This window comes from Semicossyphus pulcher, unplaced genomic scaffold (assembly GCF_022749685.1).
Source record: "Semicossyphus pulcher isolate SPU_LCO1_2020_fin unplaced genomic scaffold, fSemPul1.0.p SCAF_6, whole genome shotgun sequence".
NCBI classification, from domain to species: domain Eukaryota; kingdom Metazoa; phylum Chordata; class Actinopteri; order Labriformes; family Labridae; genus Semicossyphus; species Semicossyphus pulcher.
Genome location: NW_027211737.1, coordinates 25,330,579 through 25,351,472, shown reverse-complemented (window position 1 = coordinate 25,351,472; position 20,894 = coordinate 25,330,579). Strand labels below are relative to the sequence as shown.

Genomic DNA, 20,894 nt, shown 5'->3' with positions numbered 1-20,894 from the left:
AATTAGGAACTCGAGAAGCGTTTCTGCATACACCGATGATATGTGATTGGTCAGTACTACTGAAACTACAAGCGTACTACAAATAGGAACCGGAACAATTCTCATACCTAAGTCCAGTCCTGCGTGTAGATATTCTACATTTTTATGTAGAGTCTGTAAATAAAGATTAATCTGCTTTTGAGTTTGGTCAGAGAGATTTTCAAATGTGTGCTTTAAATTTGCAGTCTTATTTACTCATGACACATGGAGACAATTTTGCAATACAGCAAAAGATATGATGTACTGTGATGCTGTGACATATTGAAGGAGTATTTACTGAAGTGACGTCTAAGTGTGTTTGCGGGTAAAGGTCCAGGAAGGATCCTTTTGGACATCATGGACAACATCTTGCTTCATCTTTATTTCACAAGTGCTTAACTATGAAAGCAAAAAATAGAACGAGTGATAATGCACCATAACCCCAAATGCTACTTACAAAAAGACCCAGCCCTCTAAGCTAGAAGCTCATTGTTTCTTTTAACAAGCCAAAGAAAAACCTGTCCAGACTGAGCTGAAATTATACACGTTACAAACAAACAAGCTCCACGACTTCTCAAGTAAAGAGGTTACACCAGTTATGCACTGCCTTGTTATTTTCAGAATCCTTTCACATTTCTAGTGTTAATTGTGCAAAAAGGTTTTGGGTTTTTTATTCCCTTACAGTGAACACATGTGGTCAAAGTAGTAAGATAGAGTGATATAAAAGTCAAACATGCTAGGAGAGTGGTGCGAGGCATAAACCAAGTAAGCAAGAGTCTTTGAGGGCTGCGTGTATCCTCATAGAGTCTCGTTTTGAAAGATGGTGAATGGGAACCTTTAACACATTCAACCAACCAATGGTGTGACCTTCATCATTAAGTCGGTCTTTCAGTGAGACTTTAACGTTTAAAAGTCAGACCCCTGCTTTGATGCAGTCCAGTCAAATATTGGATATTGCTTTTTTCTTGCTATTTTTTTTTTTTTTTTAAAGGTCATAGGATTTCACCAGTGTATAGAGCCTAAAGGATTAAGTCATGTTTGCGTTATAGTACGTTTTGGAGAGGATCTGAACAGCCTTTATGAAATATTTTCAGATTAGTCTAGAGAAAGAAGAGAAAAACATTAAATAGAAACTAACCTGAGCTGACCTTAGACAGAGGCTAAATGAAAACAAAACACAGAAGCATACAGGTAGCAGGTTTACACAGTTATTGCCCTATCAACTGGACCAGGTTGACGTGCATTCTCCCGATCATAAATCATACTGCAACTGTTGCTACAGTATGATTTATGATTGTCAACAGGGCGGACAAGTCATCCACACAGAGGGCAAATCTAAATATTAAATAAAAACCACAAGGCCACAAGAAAAGAAAAGGTGAATGTTTACTGAACTGACAGATAACCAAATACATCACACATTGCCTTCAAGAGAATAAATCATGCTCGAGTGTCAGAGCAGCTGCTGTCCTACATTTTATAAAAATATTCAACGAGCCTTCAGAAAATAAAAGTGTATTGTTGCTTGTATCTCTTTTGCATTAAAATTGGATCTTAAATCATACTCTTGAAAGAACCTGTTTTTATCCAATTTCTCCTATCCTTGAAATGTATGGTTAAACATATGTAAAGCCATCTGTTTTCTTCTTGCAGGGGTACAAAATTCACAGTTGATGTGTTAAGCACAGGATCAAAACAGCCTTCAGTCAACATTGTAATTACCAGAAAGCAATGGATGTTGCTTTGGTTTGCTGAGAATTGAGTTGGCAGCACTTGTAAGAAGTGTCAGACACCTCGGGGTATGATGTACAAGACAATTCAAAGAAATAACCTTTATCGCTTCACAGAAATAATAATGTTGTTTCTTGATGTAAAAGATGGATTTTATCCCCTCCCCCCCCACCACCACCAAGTCAGTTTTTCATTGGATTTATGCTGAAAAGTGTGGTAATTAGTGAAAATGAGAAGCATGACTCTGATTTGTCTTTGTCTGATTTGCTGAATTCAATTATTGCAAGCAGCCTCGCAAATTCCTGGAGGGACAGATAAATCTCGTGGCTCTTTTGAGCTCCGCAGAGTGACAGACGCAAAATCAGTCTGACCTAAGGACCCCATTAACCTCTGGGCCAGAAGCCCTAATGCACCCAACCCCCACCCTTTGACTACTGCATCCTTAGAACTGCAACCTAAATATGAAAGTGGGCGGGCGGTGAAAATGAAGACAAAAAAGTGAAGCTGATAGCAGTTTGCAAGATATACAGGATTTCTGAATAAAAATATGAAAAAGCACTTTCCTCAAATACACCATAACAGTGTTTCATTTGGCAAAGCCAGACAATCTTACAACTGCTCGACCACTGGAACTGATGTGGCACCGTGTCCACTTCAATGCCACCTTTATTGTGAGTAATTTGAGGTACTGCAACAGACCAGCTGTGCCTGATCATAATATTGTACCACACTGAGTCAAGGATAACATTCTCCACACACGAAACCAACCAGGTGCAGTCCACTAGTGAGCAAGAAACGCTAGACAGCTGCTGTTACTCACTGAGAGAGAGGGAAGCTGGGTGGGAGGAGGGAACGCGCCTGGGAGGCAGTTTCACGGTGACTGCCTCATATTTCCCTCTTTGGTTTCTGCATGTAAACTTTAAGGGTTCATAGGGTGCACCGCAAAATACCAAGCTTGTGTCATTTCCCCCAAATCATTATTTTATGTGCTGTAATTACAGTAAATATAAATTTCGGTTCAGTGTGCAGTGGTGTAACAGTTACATTTGAATAAAACCATGAGTGGATTTACCAAAATAAAAGCAGCTCACCCTGTTGAAACTAACAAGGGCTATGTAAACTTATGCCTGGATCCCAAAGGATCCGTGTCCGCCGCGTTCCATCTGCGCCGCGGTTCTGGTCCGTCACACGGCACGAGCCCTTGCCCACAGGAAGTGTGTCTGATCCGCAGCGGAGCGCTGGCCCAAGCAGCTGGATTCACGAGATCACACGATCGCGGGAGAACTACGTTATCGCGCGAGATTGCGAAATCATGCAATAACATAAATGTTAAAAAGAGCAACACAAACAACAGTTCAGTTTGCACCTCCCAGGTTGATTTGCTGCTCATTTGTATATCATACCGTGATTTTTGAGCTTCTACCATGGCTGAGTGCACTACTTAATTAAAAGAGCTCTTTTTTCAAAATTTCAGTCTGTACCAGTCTGTACATGGTGTTTTATTTTGAAATGACCGAATGCTGTATGCTGTTTTCGTGTGTGACTTCCTGTTTGGAATGATCTGCTCCGTTCAGCTTGACGCATGTTTGAAGCGGCCTCCGTCTTGTGGGATGCACCGAAGACGGACCGCGGTGCGTGCTTTGGAATCACGAGCATTGACTTGAATGGGCGCGATCAACTCTGGAGGTCGCGGCGCACACGGAACGTGCCGGAGACGGATCCTGTGGAATTTGAGGGTTAGAATTTAACATCACTGTCACCAAACTTATCAGCTTCCAAAATTCACGTTGACATTTCTACAAAAGTCTGTATCAAAATATTTATTAAGACCAATGTGTCTCAAATGGGCCTCCTGCAGGGGGTACACCTGAGAATGAAATGTTCCTTTACAAAATATTATTCTTGCGTAATTCCTTACAGATTTATGTTACAATAAGTTCAATAAAAGACGTAAATGGAAGTTTGATAAAGTCAATTTGCTATAAATGTATTCATGTTCAATTTTTTTTTTGTAAGGTTATTTATGTTTGCGTGAAGCACCTTTCAATATTTCATTACAGACGAAAAGTGAGAAAATGGATTTGTGGTTGAAAGTTGTAGCAACGCCTATGAAAAGGCTGAGAAAGTAGTGAAAAACAAAGCAGAAACATGGCGTACGAAATGAGTCGGAGTCAGGAAGAGAACGTTTTAATCCTCGTTTTATAATCTCCCATGTCTTTGCACTTTTTGTGGGAGAAATTAGCAAAAACTTCCGTAAAGCAAGATTGTAGTACCAGTAAATCAAGATTGTTGTTCAGTAAATCAGACACTGATGACACAAAGATGTATTGTGATTCCTTAAATCAGCTGGTGTCAAAGGGTTCAGGGGATAACTAGCTGAAAAAAGCATTTCAAAAGGAGGTATATAATTGAAAAAATGCAAGAAGTAATGCTTTAAACAGGTTGCCTTTGGCTGCCTAGGGCAAAACGTTGCTTAAACATCTGTCATTCAGCCAATTCAGCATGTTGAATTAAAATGTAAAAATCAACCTTAATTGAAAAAAGAAAAACAAAACTAACAAGCAATTTTGGTGAGTCAGCCCCCTGTTGTCAAAGACAACGGGGTGTTAGGTCTTATTTTAAAAACTTCAATCCAGGAATCCATTTGGTTAATGAGGATTGCTGTGAGGAGAGTACAGCATGGTGTGAAGCACTGAGGTTATCTTATGAACTCAAAAAAGGATGACATAAAGAGGAGTTACAGAGGCAAGATCAGCCTCACAGCCATCAGGAGCACATATGAACAGGTTACAATAACCCAAAAGAGTAGTGGACGAAGACTGTGCAAAATGGTTCCCAAAGTTTTCTGTAATCTCGTAAACCTATCCCCTAATGTTTTCTATCAGAAAGGTAGTACCTGGTAGCTGGTGGCTCTTTGAAAACAACATAAATCTAAACTATTTTTGTCTGAATAAAGACTAATGAGAATGAGAGATTACTTGGTTCTCAAAATGACAGATATCTGCTGTCAACCAGTTGAAGATTTCTGACATAAATGCCTTTAAAGGACTTGACTTTAATGGAAGTCTTTTGTGATTAATGATGATGCAACATGCTCTCTCTTCCCACAAGAATTCATTGTGAGGATTCATCTTTCACAGACAATAAAACGAGCAAGTACTCACCCCTTTCCAGTTTCATAACTGTGTTGTGTTTCATAATACGAGCAGAAATTGAACTAGCTGTGAAACGGTCTCCCTGAGGCACCACGCTGAGCACGGGATTATCTTTGCCCTCATTACCCTTTTGGAAAGGGGAGAGATATCGCCTCACTCTCGTTTAACTCTTTACAACCTGAACGGCTCAGCTGACACTGTAGTTTCAGTACAGGGGGCTCAAGTCAGCAATGTCACACTGTTATGGATTATTAGCAGACTTTGTGCTCTCTAGATTTTCTTGTCAAACACAACAACTGTCTCCATGCACTATGACCCAGTATAAATCTAGGAGCTAAATCTTTGGTTGTGTTCTTAGTTCATCTCTGTCAGATATTTCCTCACTTGAACTCTCATTCATTTTTATATTCTTGTCACATACTAGGTGAATCTTTTGTATGCAATGAAGGCTACTTATGCAGTAGCCGACTCTTACCAAAAGTATTTTGAACCTATGATGCTAACACAACACAGGAGCTTGCAGCTGTGGTCATTTCCTCTTTTGCCAATTATTTCTTGGAATAAATAACTCGAACAAAAAAATCAAATAGGCCTGTATTTATGAATTTCACACTACAAGGGAGAATTAGTCACTGATGTTATTCACTGAGGGTTTTCAATATCTGCAACAGTTTAATAATGAGAGGCCTTGTGATGGTTGGCCATTTGAGTGCATAAATAGTGTTCTAGCACACAATGAATTATGGTCACAACGTTTCTCGCAGTGTTTCATAGCAGAGGTGAGTCATATCGCCTGAAACAACCACAAAATGATAAAATGATATGAAATAAAACATTAACCTTAAGGGCAAATGAGCACAGTTACCATTTCAACACAGCAAATGTTGTTATGAGTGTGGCTATTGTTTGTATGTCATCAACAGCTAAGTGGATCACAAGATCAGGTGCGTCAAGTCCATGGCTTACTACCGCAGCCAGATCATTTCCTGGGGGAAACCGTGGGTTACATAATCAAACAGGACAGTTCACCAAAGGCACAAAAAACATATCACTTACCACTAGTGGTATCTAACTTTACAGACAGTTTGGGTTTAGTGTTCCCAGGATTTGAGACATGTTGCAATCATGCAACCAAAGTTCATTTACCTCCACATCAGTGAAGCATCTAACATCATTCACTCATCTTCTGAATGATAACACACTGCCCTGTGTATTTGATTTTAATTTAACTGAGATAAATATGTCAAAGTTTTATAGAAATAATTCCCTAGTGCCGTTTCTCAGAAGCAGATTGAATGTGAATGGCAAAGCAGTTTTAAGTATTTTACATTGTTTTCATTATGATCGAATTAAGAATGTTTGTGCAAAACTTATTGGCCAAAAGCCACTAAAAACACACTTGGCTGTGTTACAATTCAAATCAAGCCACCTTCATTTCCAGAGGCAGTGATAGTGGGGTTGTCAAGCTGCTAAGTGACAGCTCAAAAATAGAGTGCATCTGATAGCTTATCATGGAAATGGCTGTAAAGATTGATCATCCGACAATAAACATACATGAACACCTTTCCACATCTTTAGTAGTTCCTTTGTTTATGTCAATGACCACCTAATCTGTGGTAATGCTCCGCCCCTTCGCATTTCACCTAATGGTTTTGTTGTTATATCAATGTGTCACCAGCTTGTCCGTAAATATTTGTTGATACCGAAAGTTTGACAACATAACAGGTGGGAAATGACAGCGTCTAGAGCTTGCTTACAGGTGGATAACTTAACTCTTGTTAAAAGTTGTGACTGTTAGAGCACCCTTCCTTAAAAAAAATCAAACAACAGAGATAAACTAACGTAAAAAACAGTCGAACACAAAAACGATAATACTGTTAACTGTACAAAAGCCATTAATCAATCTGAGACAACCAACCATTAGCGTTTACTCACCTAACGTTCCTATTGACTGTGTCACTGACTTGACATCAATCTTGTTGGGCAACTATCGTCACTAATTTATAAAATCCAATCCCATTGACAACAAAACAATGCGTTACCGGTTAACTTCAGATGAGCCATTGCTTGAGCGCACTATGTCAACTTCATATGAAAGCTTTGTTTACAAACCGATAGCTTCTGTGCATTGACATGATAGCAGGCTAACGAATATAGCCACATACCACAATAACGATAGACACACAAGGAGGAAGCTGCCATTATTTAACAATAAATTATGTTGACGGTGTGGTGCGGGGAAGTATCATGTTTACGGTTCACTGATAACAGCAATGTAAGAGTAATTCAGCTCAATAAAATTAGCGTTAGCTCCTCTGCAGTTCTGACAGCTAGCTTACGCAGCTAGCACCGTTAGCTGTTAGCTAGCCTAGCCTAGCCATGTAGCACGTGTTCCTGATTTATAAAATAATTAACTAGCTGACGATAGCCAGCCATCTATGAGTACAGTAGTGGTATAAGCAACCAGGTAGTTGAACTGTTCTCTAACATCAAGGGTCGACACACCGTATGACCATAGCGTTAACGTAAGGTGTAGCCTCGAAAAGGTCAATACTGCTATGTGTGTTTCTCCTCCAAAGAATAGCCGGACCCCGTCGCCCAACAACAGAACACAGACCCCCCGAACCAACGGACAGCAATGGAAGCTAACTCACCTTAGCGGCGGGGCAGCGCGAGCGGCAGTGTTATCATACAGCAGCTAACGTCCCAGTCCTCGTCACTCGGTCCAATTTCCCTTAAAAGGCTCCTCTCTTCGGTTGAGTGTCTCTCCCGTGAATTAATCCAAATGAAAGAGTGGTTTTCGTTTTCATTTGTTCCGCTGGCGGTTTTCAGCTCTGCCGTGCCTGTTCCTGCACAACACAGTGGTCTATAGCACTGCTCCCTAAGCCGCTGCTGCCGAGACCATAGCAGGGCTGAACCGCCTCTCTCTCTCAATAGGTCCGCGTGCTCCCTCGCCCCTCCTCTTTACTCAAGGACTGCACTTTTCCCATGCCCGCAAGAAATATAGGAATGAAGTGTTAAAGTCTGTGATCATCAGAAGGAACCAAAACAAAAAACATTAACGGCATTTTCCACCGCGTCTGTCTCTGCGCTACGTCCCACACATTATTGTTCATATGCCTGATATGCATTTCTCCACACAACCTGTTCATATTTCTGAACAAATCATCTCATATAAACATGTAGGGTACATGTTTTTTTTTATGTGTCTGAAAGTGTTTTTTATTACATTTCTATACTTATAGCTGTACTGTTAAAGTAATTATCATTAGGTACAATAAAACAAGAACAAAACAAGTTGTATTTTCCTGGGTTTCTATTTGCACATATCATCTTATATAAACATGTTAATGTTACGTAAGTGTGTGTATGCTATATATATATATATATATATATATATATATAATCTAATGATGTAAAAACACTGCACAATTGCTTATCTGTACACAATGTATTTATTACAAATTACAAATATTGTGATGTGTGATCACAACGCACCTTATCAAAGCTCATTCTGTTTCTGTTTTTTTTTTGCACTACATTCTACACATTAGCCTATTATTTATGTACCTAATACGCATTTCTCCCCAAAACCTGTATTTCCTTATACCAGCTCATAAAAACATGTTAATGTTTCTTTAAAGACTTCTGTATGTAAAGTAATGCTACATATATAATCTGATAACGTAAAAAGGTTGCACATTTTGTATTTCTTTACTACGGAAGCCCTAAGCGGACATGCATCCATACATTTTATTTATTCCGTTTTGACGTGATAAAGAGTCATTTCCTGTTGTTTTCTTGAGATCTCGATTTACGAGCAAGGACAGTAACAAGGCTGGTTTACCCATTATGCCGGATTAATTTTTCTCATTAACTCGAGATAACAAGATTCTTGTGATAACAGAATAGTTTTGTGTTTCAATCTAGAAAAAGTACAGTAGGCTGGTCACTGTGATATTACAGACATCACCCACACTAATGAGGTAAGTTAAGCCTGTCTCTATGTTTGTTTTGTGCTTTGTGCAAGTCTTGCGATACGAGTTATGAGCTGAAATTAACTCTCTATCACGAGATTTATCTCGAGATAACAAGCTAAAGAAGTACTCGAGAAAACAACCAGAAATTACTCATTATCACAGGAAAACGGAGCACATAAAATGTATGGACGCATGTCCGCTTAGAACTTCCATACGATACATAGGCTACATGTTGTTTTCATCTCCATCGCAATGCACATGTATGACAAGCGATGCAAAGCAAATATTCCACAACACAATTACAAATAGGTGAAATAGATGTAACAAATAAAAGTTTAGGTTTACAATCCCCTGCATCACTACATCCTGGTGTTAGCACACATATTATTAACATCTTGACCCTCTCACACCACAGCCATGAAGACAAACCCCTCTGTATTCTCGCTCCCTCCCGTCCTGCTCCAGCCTGAACCCAGAGGCTCCAAAAGGGAGGTCAGTTCAAGCGTTGACACTACAGGAAGTCTACATCTGTGCTGCTTGATGCCCGTGGAGAAGTGCAAGCTGTGAATACAGTGACTTAACATTGAAGGATAGTATTTGGGAGATCACAACACACCATGCTGTGTACATAGTTGATGACTCTGTCGAAGCCATTGCCCTCTTAATGGTCTGAAACCTCTGTGTATGCCTGACAGCCACCCATACTGCAGCGCTCTCAGTCACGGAAAAGTCAGTCATTAGGGCCCATTAAAGACAGAAACCTGCTACTATGTAATCCTGGTTTTGACAGGCTAATTTTATTAGTTTAATTATATTTTATGTTGTACAATTATGATTTGGTATTATGTCATTCTACTTGGACGAGGCGTCGGCATCCTGGCTTTGCCATCTAGCTATCTGGCACACTCCAGGCAGGCTATATCCTGACCTAAATTTCAGCGGCAGCCTTCCCTATGATGTCAGACGGGATTGTTTTTCTTCCCCGTGTTTTTCTTTCTGCTCTGCGGTTTGGGAGACCCCCTCTAACCATCAGTATAACCACCATCTCTTCATCCAGCCATCACAGAGGAAGAGGAAAGAGAGCTGTTTACTTCAGCTGGGGCACATGTCGGAATAATCTATCCCCCATCTCTGCAATGCCCAATTTGTCAGCTCACTGATAAAGCACAAATGTTTCTCACTTGCCAGTTTTGATGTCAACAGCTGTGTTTCATCTGCAGCCAGATCCCCTGTAGAGTTAAATGGAGCTGCAGACAAAGCCCAAATGGCCGCATGAAAACAACCAGAAACTGAAAAGTTAATATCTGGACAAGGTGTACTTTTCATGATTGCAGAAATGAATTTGCAAACTCCTTCAGGCGGAAACACCTGAGCTATCTGCTCTAGAAGTTATTAAAAAGAGCCGGAGTTTCAGTAGACCCACATGAAAGGCTCCGCTGAGACTGACTGCATCAGCTAAGCAGACTTTGGAGATTTTTTTTAAAAGGCTGTCAGTTGATAGATGCACTGCAGACTGTCATTACGGCTCTGAAATAAAAGATGAACAACAGAAAATCCCTGAGAACAGAGAAGAGGCTGGAGGGAAAATCCTCATCAAAACAGGCCTCCTAAAAGACGAGCTGCCATCCAGAGTCGACCAGATTAATGGAGCTCCCCTCTGTGACTGATCGGCTTTGATTACAAATTCAAATAGCGCTTTCGCTGGAGCCATTTTCCAAAACTGTGGCTGATTAGAAACACATTATTACACTGCCATTCTCAGTTTTCTATTGTGCTCAAGGGTAGCACTTAAGGCGTGTTCAGTTAAACTAAAACTAATTGAATTCAGGCCCAATTAAATCAGAAACACAGAATCATGGACATAAAATATCTCCAACTGAAACCATGTGTTTCATTTATAATGTCATTTTTAGAAGAAGGTGATGGATTTAATACGGCACGTGTTGCTATGTATAACACTGGCATAATTACATGCCAGGTTCTTCCTTTTGGCGATGATGTACATTTTTAGCTGAGACATTATTCAGTCTGCCATGGCAGGCATTTATTATTGTCAGCTCTGGGCTCAAACAGCCTGGGAAAATGATCTTTCTCTGCGGGAATCTGAGGCAGAAAACCAGCCTTTTTTATCTGCTTAATCATGGCACTATTTTCCTCCTATCATTCACAAATCAGTCCATGTTCACGATGCAAATTCAGGGCTGGGATTTACCCACAGCCACCTTAGCTGCCTCCTCCTCGCAGCAACAAAGACAGCACTGAGAGGGAAAATGGCAGCATCTCAGTGAAGAGTCGAACGACTGCCTGCATTGTTGGAATTCCGGCTTAACTTCCTGAGTCTGTCCACACCTGGACGACCGCCAGCACACGCTTTTCTCTCATTTTTCCCTTTCCTTCCCTTTCAAGATCAAGATCATATGTAGACTAAATTTTACTGGAGAGACAAAATACTGAGTCTTCCACCCTCGCCCAAAGGTAGTATAAAGTGGGGTTGTGGTTTGTAGCTCTGTTACATCACATATCAAGAATTTTTCCAGCATTTTTATTACTTATGTTGGTTTAATGTAATCTAAATCCATGCAGGGAAAAAATCATTTAATATTCTTTTTCTGTGTTTTTGATTTGAAGTGATAATCTATGTTGTCCGAATGAGGTAACACAATGGTGATTGAGCCTGTGGCCCACTGATGAAAGCCTTTGCATTTGCAGTATTACAGACTGGGTGTCTTTGGCGACTTTTGCGGAAAAAATCACAAGCGACGCCCAGTGAGTGACGCGTTTTCTATCACCCAGCAGTGGTTGGTCTGGCAGAGAGGGTAGGCGGAGCTAAGCAGCTGCTTTTCCGGTCTCTGCAAGTGTTGCGAGTAAACAGTAATCTCCTATGGCTGAACAAACAAAGAAAAGATCGATGACTACAGATACAACTTCAAAACGCTCAGATGAAGGCAAACAGTCTAAAAAGGAAAGCGACCGTCAGCGAGGAAAACGGAGCCAACTGTGGACGTCACGCATGCAACACTAGCCCTTTTTACACTGCCAGTTCAAGGCGGGATTATTACGCCTCTTACATTCCGTCTTCTATGTAAAACACATGGAGGCGTAATGGTGGGGCGAAGTCGTTCCACCTCTGAGCCGGCATCAGAGGTAGTAACAGAGGTGAAACGGTGTCAGTGTAAACAGCAGAGATTCGAGATTATCACTTTAACCTTCAAATAACCACAGTAATGCACTCACAACAAGCCTAATTGCATTCAATAATTTGTATTTGCACATATTTCAACTGCACCTATATTAAGACGTCACACCATATTTGCTTAAAAACACATCTAAACACTTTAAACGAGGTATTTAATGATGTTATGCGTTTCCTGTTTTCATGCCGCAAACTCTGCCTTAATGTCCTCGGTGTCACAGGCTGCCAGGGGCGTGACAGACATATTCGCACTTGTCCCCTGTCCAAGTGCACCCCTGTAATGAAACTGGCAGTGGCACAGCATCGCTGGAGCTTAGCTCAGTCAACCATCTGTTAGCTTGCATGGAATCATGCAGAGTAAACGAGAGTGGACCATGTATGGACATGTTCAAGCATGATTGTCATGACATCAATGTTCGCCGTGAAACGAACAAAAAGCCCCATTCTTGTCTCTTTCTGATGGAAAACGCATGCGAGCAGAGTGTGATTCACTGCCTTTCATGTCTAATCCAGGTCTCCGTGCTTTAAATAAATTAGATACAGAGACATGATACAGCATATATTATGTATGTATATCAACTTTCACATATGGATCAAATTGTGGCACTGGTGAGGCTTTTCAGAGATATCAAACAGCTACTCAGCCTGGATATTTGTTCTCTGATCGTTTGCCACAACATATACAGACGCTGATAACACTGATGCCTTCTACAGATTAAATGAGGTCATGGTGTTGTGGACTTTTTTCAGTGTGTTATTCTGATATGTGTGATAAATCCAGGACTCAGTGATGAAAGGGAATCAAAGTGGCATTCTGCCGGCATGGACATGGACCTTTTTCACGCAGAGTGGAGTGAGTTTCCCCACCAATTAATGGACGTTGTCTTTGCTGAAGCATTGACATTTGATCCTGTGGTAAAGAATAGTGCTTTCCACTGAGGACACATAAGGAATTTCTTTCTCTTCCCTCAAGGACAAAGCCGCTTTTGGCTGCGGTTTTTCTCGCTAAGTGGCTGAGCCATAAGCCCAGAGGTGAATTGCTGCTGCTCAGCCAGCTCAAATACATCTCTGCAGGAAGTGCTGAGCTGGATGGACTTGCACTGCTGCATGTAATGTTAAAAGCCCAGCCAGCGCTGTGTCCTTCACCACAACGCTATCTACACAGCCCTTTGTCCACTGCATGATAAGTGGCTGTAGGTGCATGCACTGCTTACATCTTCACTCCCACATTAACTAGATTTAGCAGAAGAGTTCCTGGGAAAATGTGTGGGAGGGAGGATACAAGGTTTTCCAGGAAAAAGCCAGGAAAGCAGGACAGGGGTTGTATATGGGTTGCCATAGCACTATATAAGGGAGGAAGAAGAAGAATAGCAGCATTTTCAGTGGGAGGACGGAAAGGGGAGGGGTTCAGAAGAGTGCAGCACCCCCATAAATAAAGCTAATGAAATGGCAGTTGAGTCTGGAGAGAGGTGGAATGGCTGGTTGGGTCTCACCCACTGTCTGATTTATCCTCAGTGTCCCTGCGAGCACAGCGGGGAGATCCATTACCTCACCTCATCAATAACATCCCATGGACAGGGAAAAAGGCCTGCTTTCCACGCCGACTCCCACCCCAGGGACCGGCTCAGAAAGGCTCACTCGGTGGGGGAGAGGAAGCTGGCGTAATGTAGTCACACATAGAGAGCAGAAATGTCTCGGGGGGGGGGATGGGTTTGCTTTAGGGGAGCAGTGCAGGGGGCGGCACGACGTACAGCACAGAACACACTCAGCACATTGCAGCCAATCACATGCGTCCTGCAGGCCGTGGAAATTGATGCGTTCGCCATTTCCGACATAGACATGGTGTCTTAATTCTTATTCTGTGGGTGGATGTAGAAGAGATAAGCATGCATTCTTTGTGTCAGATGACGCAGGCAGCCATCATGGAAGGGAATGTCAACACACACACTCATAAATGGTTGATAAGGTTCCCATGATTCATAAGCAACGCTGTCGACAAAGTAGAGCAGTGCAGGTGTACACATGCCTACGATTATGATACAAACAGAGCAGTGAAATTAAATGATCCCAGAGGACTGACTGAAAATATGAAGGCGCAGGAAGTGATTCTTTTTTCCCCAAACAGAGAGAAGTGGATTAAAACAAGGCTTTTGAGGGAGATAATAAGGCCTTGGAAGTATTTTACACCAGAAATGAGGTGAAATGTCAACAGAGCTTATGGTCTACTGGGAGTTGATAACAGCACAGAGATAAGAATAGAGTGCAATAGCAGATAGCGTGATTGAAGTAATCTCTGTCACACTCTCTCTCCCCCTCTCTCTCCGACTGATCTTTCATGTGCTTTTTGCTGTGAGATCACAAGGTAGTGGCAGAGTCTGTGGCAAGGCTGAGTAAGGCGCCCTGAGGGAAGGGCTTTTCAACAGGGAGGTGGAAGCTCGACACTCGAACATGCCACAGAAAGACAGCAAATAAAATCCTTGTCAATCACTTCACATCTTCAAACACTCAGTTTTTTTACTCCGACTGTAAATGTTAGGCTGAGCAGTGCTTGTACCCAGATTTGCCCTTGGAGAAACTCGGCTGTTCGGACTGGAGACGCTGAGTAATTTCAGCCTTTACAGAGAGTGAAAGGAAGTTGACTGAATCTCCTCAAAGCTAAGCCTCCACCCTGCGCTACGTCATTGACTTCTATCTTTTTTGTGTTTTGAGACAACATTGTGAGCCCTTAGCGAGGGCATCCAGAGTTTAGTTCCCTGCTCAGTACTCAGACGTGCCTTTCAACAAACAGACAACCTGATTAGGCAACATCTGACGATGAAAGCAGAAGGAGTCTCCAGGCATAAAGCTGGAGCTCTCCTGTGAATTGCAGCAGCCCAAGACTCAGACCCTGACAGGACAATGGAGGACTGAGCTATTTTTAAGCTGCTCCAGTGCTGCACAGACTTAGTGTTTCCACTCCCAGCTGTAGGTGCCTTTATAGTGTTGTTGCTCCCTGCAGATTAGTTGTTCATTTGCAGACACAGCAAAGAAGAGACAAAGACTAAACTGTGATACATACACTTTTGTGCTTTGTTTTGGCCACTAGGCACAAGCTGAGACACAACTTAACAATATGATCCGGATGATGTCAGTCCAATATTCAATCTCCTTTTTAGCTAGGTTTTTGGTCCTAAAGGAGCCTCTTAAGCTGCTAAATGCTCTACCATACGAGCTAGCCTGTTGCTAACTTTGTCAATCTGCCATTTCATTTAAGTCTAGTAGTGTACAGTGGGTTTATAGACCTGTATTTTTTTATGAAAACTTCTTTCTATTATAACTGAAAATTGCTGAGAGTGAGCCATGCTAAAGATGCTAAAGCTCCTTGGAGCAAAGAGAACTGCTCAGTTGGATGACGATTCACAGCTTTAGTCCTTTCACATTACAGTTAGGTAATTTTATTCATTGTTATTGTAACATAAGTCTAAAGCCATACCAATAAATCTGTGAGGATGTGCAGTGGTTTCTTGGGTACAGTGGTAAAATCAGGACGCTAACATGCTAACATGCTAACATGCAGTTACAAGCTGTAGCCCTTTTTACATTACGGTTCTGCCTCAGCACCTTAACGAAGTTCCGTCGTCATGCAGCCTTTGCCATTTTAGATAGGACCAATGTGCGGAAGCAAAACTAGGTGAGGTGTAAACAAAAAAATATACACACACACTGCGCTGTTCTGCCCTGCCAACTTCGCTGTTTACACAGACGCCATTTCGCCTGTTACTACCTCCGATGCCATCTCAGAGGCGAAACGACTTCGCCCCACCTTTCCGCCTCCGTATTCAGGGGCTGCATCCTTCAAAGGACGCGGTCTGCAAAGGATGAGTCGTTCGTATCCAGCGTAAGCCGCTAAGCTTGAACTGAAAGGAGACGGTCTGGTCTACAGAGGATTTTCTGTTTGTGTCACCAGCTGTTCCCGACCTTACCCTTGCCCCAAACGCAGCTTCTGTCACCTAGCAACAGGTAGCTGGTGGGCTCACTAGCTAGCATAAATAACATCATGTAACGTAACCTATTATTTTAAAGATAATTAAAGAGAGTCCACCATCTTGTCTGAATTAGTGCGCAATGAATCTGGGGATACGTTGGGCCGCTAAGGATGCGCCCCATGGATGTTTGCATGTTAGCATATTCAGGTTTGCTAATTAGCTATTACTTCAATCTGTAAGTGGTGTTTTTTGACATTTCACACACAAATAAATGTAAACCTCATGGTGGCACAAGATGCAAAGGCAGTGGATCACCAAAGTCACAATGATTTAGCCTCTGGGGACCATGAATGTCTTTACAGAGTTTCAAGGTAAGCCACCCAATAGTTGTTGAGCTATTTCTGTCAGGGCAGAAGTGGTGGACTAACCAGCCGACCTACATTTTCATTGTGTTCTGCAGATAAATTAAAAGCTGCTTTAATCAAAAAAAGGACACATTTCAAATTTCACATGACATAGATTACACATAACACTCTATTTAAGCAAATTAAACACTGAGAGAAATAAGTATCTGCTTTCAGAATCGTCTGGAAAAACACAAAGGGAGCATGTTGCTATAAGCGTCCTTGAGGAAGAGGGAGATATCCTATTCAGCAGCTTCTGTCTGGCTCTGCTGACACCAAGGTCAAAACGTACACAGCCCTGCTCGGGAAGGAGGGAAAATAGTCCATCAAACGAGCAGTGAACCACGCGCCTGCATCCTGGAAAGCGTTGATGCAGGAATACAGGGTCCTCTGAGAATAAAGGACGCTCTGTAAGCATCTACAACGCTCCCTGAGCATTCACAGTGTATGTTCCCTTTTTCCACCTGACCTGGCCCTCCGTCCTCTGGCACACAGGAAACAACACTCAAGGTGTGTTTGCAGAAACGTCTTTGTCATGCTCCTGTGGCTACATTTTAATAGAATTCACTGCGTCTGCCACAGATTCATGTGAAAAAACCACCACAGCTCTCAGATGGCGCTCATGTGAGTGTAATCAAAACCTCATTCTAACAGTATGTGGATTCCTGTAAAACAGTGTGTTCTTCAATATGTCAACACACATCAGAGGCTGGGCTGCACTGTAGTTTTAAAAAAATAAAGGCGGTGGAAAAAGCTGAGTGATCATCGTAAGAGAGTAACAGAAGAAGAATTTAGCCTTCGACTGCCGAGCGAGTGAGTCACTTCCGATCTGAGAGATTCTTGTCAGATGTGGGAGAGTGGGAGGTGTGTGTGGGCTGCAGAAATATGATATAGAAGCGCTGATCCAGCCTGCGAGCGCTTTCTCTCGAACACCCAGAAATTAATCCATCCACCTTGGAGAGTCCTCGAGGCTTTTCACACTAAGAATGAATGTGTTTGTAACAGACCTGTATACCACTCTCTGTGTGTTTATGTTTGTAAGAGACAGAGAGGAGACTGTGAGGGAGGCGGACATACACTTAATGTGTTGAAAGGCTCGAGTAAGAAGCACATTCACTGCTTTGTTTGAAATAAGTCAATGCTAATGATATTCTCTGCTTATACTCCTGCCTCGGCGCTGGTGTGTAACTTGACAACAGCGACTCTAATTGCTGCCCTTGGAGCAGTTCTGCACTCAGTGACCTCAGCCATCACATGAAACCATCAGAGGTAAAAACCACAGACGGTACCAATGGAATGAAAGTAGCAGCAATGACGTCACCCATTGTCGCAACACCCTCTCTCTGAAGCCTCAACTTCTGCTTATCTGTCATCATCGTCCTGGTTACTTGGAACCAAAGGTGACCATATATGGACGACAGGATGGATACATTATTACGTCCTTATCCTGGTTAACATGCTTGTTGAGCCCATTCAGCTTTTTGACATCAACTGCAACTGTCATAGTTATATTATCATTACAATACTTTTTACTACTGTTATTGGCATTGCAGCCATAAGCAGTTAATTTAAAAGTAAGTTGTTACATTACTAGATTACTGCCTTAGCATTACCAAAAATTTAAACCCTCTTTGTGACTCTTTACACATGTCAGTTATATTGTCAGGACGGCGTATAGCCTACTGTATGTCTACCTTTGAATGAATTGACTCTACCGTCATTGCATAGCCTCGTTTACGGGCCATAATCTGTAACTCTGCAGCCTAGTAACAGGAATGGCAGACATGATATAACCTTTATAACTCTTTATTATGCTAACAATCTGACAGTGAACTGGGCAGAGGCATACAATATTAGGTACAGTTGTTTCCATGACAGGACAACACAGGCTCTTAGTCCCACCAGTGTTGTGGAGCTGTGTTTAGCTGCAGATGCTTCTTTAAATTTGAAGTCGAGCTCTTCACAGCTGACAAGCACTTATCCTCCAGACACAACTTACATTTCACCGTCATATTGTACATGTTTGTGACAATTTGTTTTTCCAGTAACTGATTACTTTAAATGAGTAGTTGACTTGCAGAAGTAACACGTTACATAATTCATTACAACATAAAAGTAATCAGAGTAATCCATTGGATTACTTTGTAATGCGTTAGCCCCAACACTGGCCATAAATCTGTATTATCTGTTGTTGCTCTGTTTATTAATCTTTCCCTCTATCTCACTTTCTTGGCTCATCCAATCGAAGCAGATGACTGCTCCTTTCTCACCTTTTATTCCTCTCTGATCTGTCCATTCACTGCCTGCTCAGAGGGACAGTCCTCATTTTGATCCCTGTAGTGATTGGTGCCCAGCCAGGTGGCAATAATGTGCCCATTCTACTATGTTTCCTTCCAGGGGTCAGGGGTGCTGGCTGATTAACACACAGGATGTGACCTTTAATCCACTAGCAGCTCCTCGCAGCATTAATCTCCCCCCGCCAGCATTCAGCTCTGATAATGGCATGTTAATTAATGACGCTCTTTTGAGGTGGCGTCAGCCGGCACTGGAAGCTCCGAGAGCTGGTTAACACTTCACACATGTTCTCAAGCATTCAAGTCTTATTTCCAGAATATCAAATAGACACATGCACGCTCAAAACTCAACATGTGACAGACAGATGATACTTCAGGTTTGTTTCCAGGAACCTGTTTGACAGACTGCAAATGCATTTTCCAGCTGAAGTCAGTGGGCACGTTAAATTGTTCCATTGTTCAATCTGAATCCACTTATTTAGTAGTGAGTGTTATCAGTGTCAGCTCTGATTTATTTGTTATTTCAATCACTCCAGCATAACTATGAATGCATGTTTTAGCAGGAAAAATGTCGACACACTCTCTCTGTTTCCTCGTATCTCTCTGATAAAGCCACTCACTCAAACGCTCCATAAACACACGTGCATGATCCGCCCAAAGGACTCTCACGGTCCCCGCTTATACATGTTTAATCAAATATTTACATTTCCTTGTTCACTTTTCCTTGTTGATGTTAGAAGAGGAGACAAGCGGCGAGGTCGGGGGCTTAGCCGGAGTTTTGTGTACATTGGATGAGTCAGGGTGAGGAGGAAGAGAGGCAAAGGCCAGGCCTGTCACCGTCTGGGAGCTGTGACAGGATTTATGGACCTCTGTGCCTCAGAGGGGTGTGTGTGTGGGTGTCTGTGTGTGTGTGGTAGTAAGAAGACTCCTCAGTACTGCCCATCCTCCACCCTACTCTTTTTGTACACTTCAGGGACTTAATTGCAATGACTGCAGTGACCACAACCCATACCAGAGCAGTTTATAAAACTAATATTAAATTAGAGCAAATAATTCAACCTCATCTGTTCATACCATCAAACCATATTACATTGAGCAATGTTTTCTTTTAAACCACGTAGTTATTATACGATGCTACCTGATGACTAAACCTGTGATGATAAAATAAGAAGTGTGTGTGGCCTTTTGGTTTCAAAAGTGAAAGTAAGTCAAAGTGCCTTAAAGGGACGGTTCGGATTGTTTGAAGTGAGGTTGTATGAGGTACTTATCAATAGTAAGTAAGTGTACTATGTAAAGTAGATATCAGTCAGCACGGCCCCTGTTAGAAGAAGCTGCTTGGGGTTCCTACACTAAGGCTAAGCTAAGCACCTCTGCAGACGGGACCAAGAGTACCACGCACTTTAGCCACTTCAAAGAGTCCTATATATAAACAAACATTTCAGTTTAATTGTATGCTGTATTTTGGAATTTTTGTCACTGTTCACATTAACGTCAGACAGCCCTTTCCCTCAGCACTATGTCTTACTCCCCACAATGACCCTGTTTACCTACTGCATGATAAAACATGATAAACGAAAAAGTACATTTGCTCGCAGATAAAAAAAATACATTGTTGTAATTTGTTTTAGTAGCTGAAAGCAGTTGAAGTGGCAGCTGTTTAGCGGACAAAGTCATTTAACATGTATGCATTATAATCTTTATGTCAACATACTAACTAAATATACAGCTAACATCCTGCTTCTTCCCACAGGCCAGGATTAGTAATGTAAAGGAAGCAGAGGACATGAGATCACTGCTGCTGGACACACAACACAGCGGCAGCAGCAGAAACCAGGTCAGACACACAGACTGGCTGTCTTTACAAAGAGCATGTCTAACCACAGAATAGCAGCCCTTCATCAGAAGAAATGACTCATGTAAAAACTGGGAATAAATGAGATCGCATTTTGAGAGACACTTTGTTTGAGGATGGTATAAACATTTACTGATGAAACTTTGTCATTTGAAAACTTGAATGATGCCACAGCACAGGTTTTCTACCCTCCCAGGTACATGCTTACTGCAGCTAAGACAAAATATGATCCTCTCCTCCTTCAGGGCCTCCTCTCTTCACCTCCCTCCTCTTCCCGCTCCTGCCTCTCCTCCTAGAAGATC

The 20,894-nt window shown here is 41.9% G+C and overlaps 1 protein-coding gene across 4 annotated transcripts in view; it reads right to left on the bottom strand.

The window, feature by feature from the left end:
• ncor2 (nuclear receptor corepressor 2) overlaps positions 1–7,763 on the bottom strand; it is a 103,770-nt gene extending 96,007 nt beyond the window's left edge. For all 4 annotated transcript variants that reach the window (XM_069683856.1, XM_069683859.1, XM_069683858.1 and 1 more), the window contains exon 1: positions 7,559–7,763. The gene's annotated coding sequence lies outside the window, so the exon portion shown is untranslated. The remainder of the gene's footprint in view (positions 1–7,558) is intronic.
• Between the last annotated feature and the right edge of the window lie 13,131 nt (positions 7,764–20,894).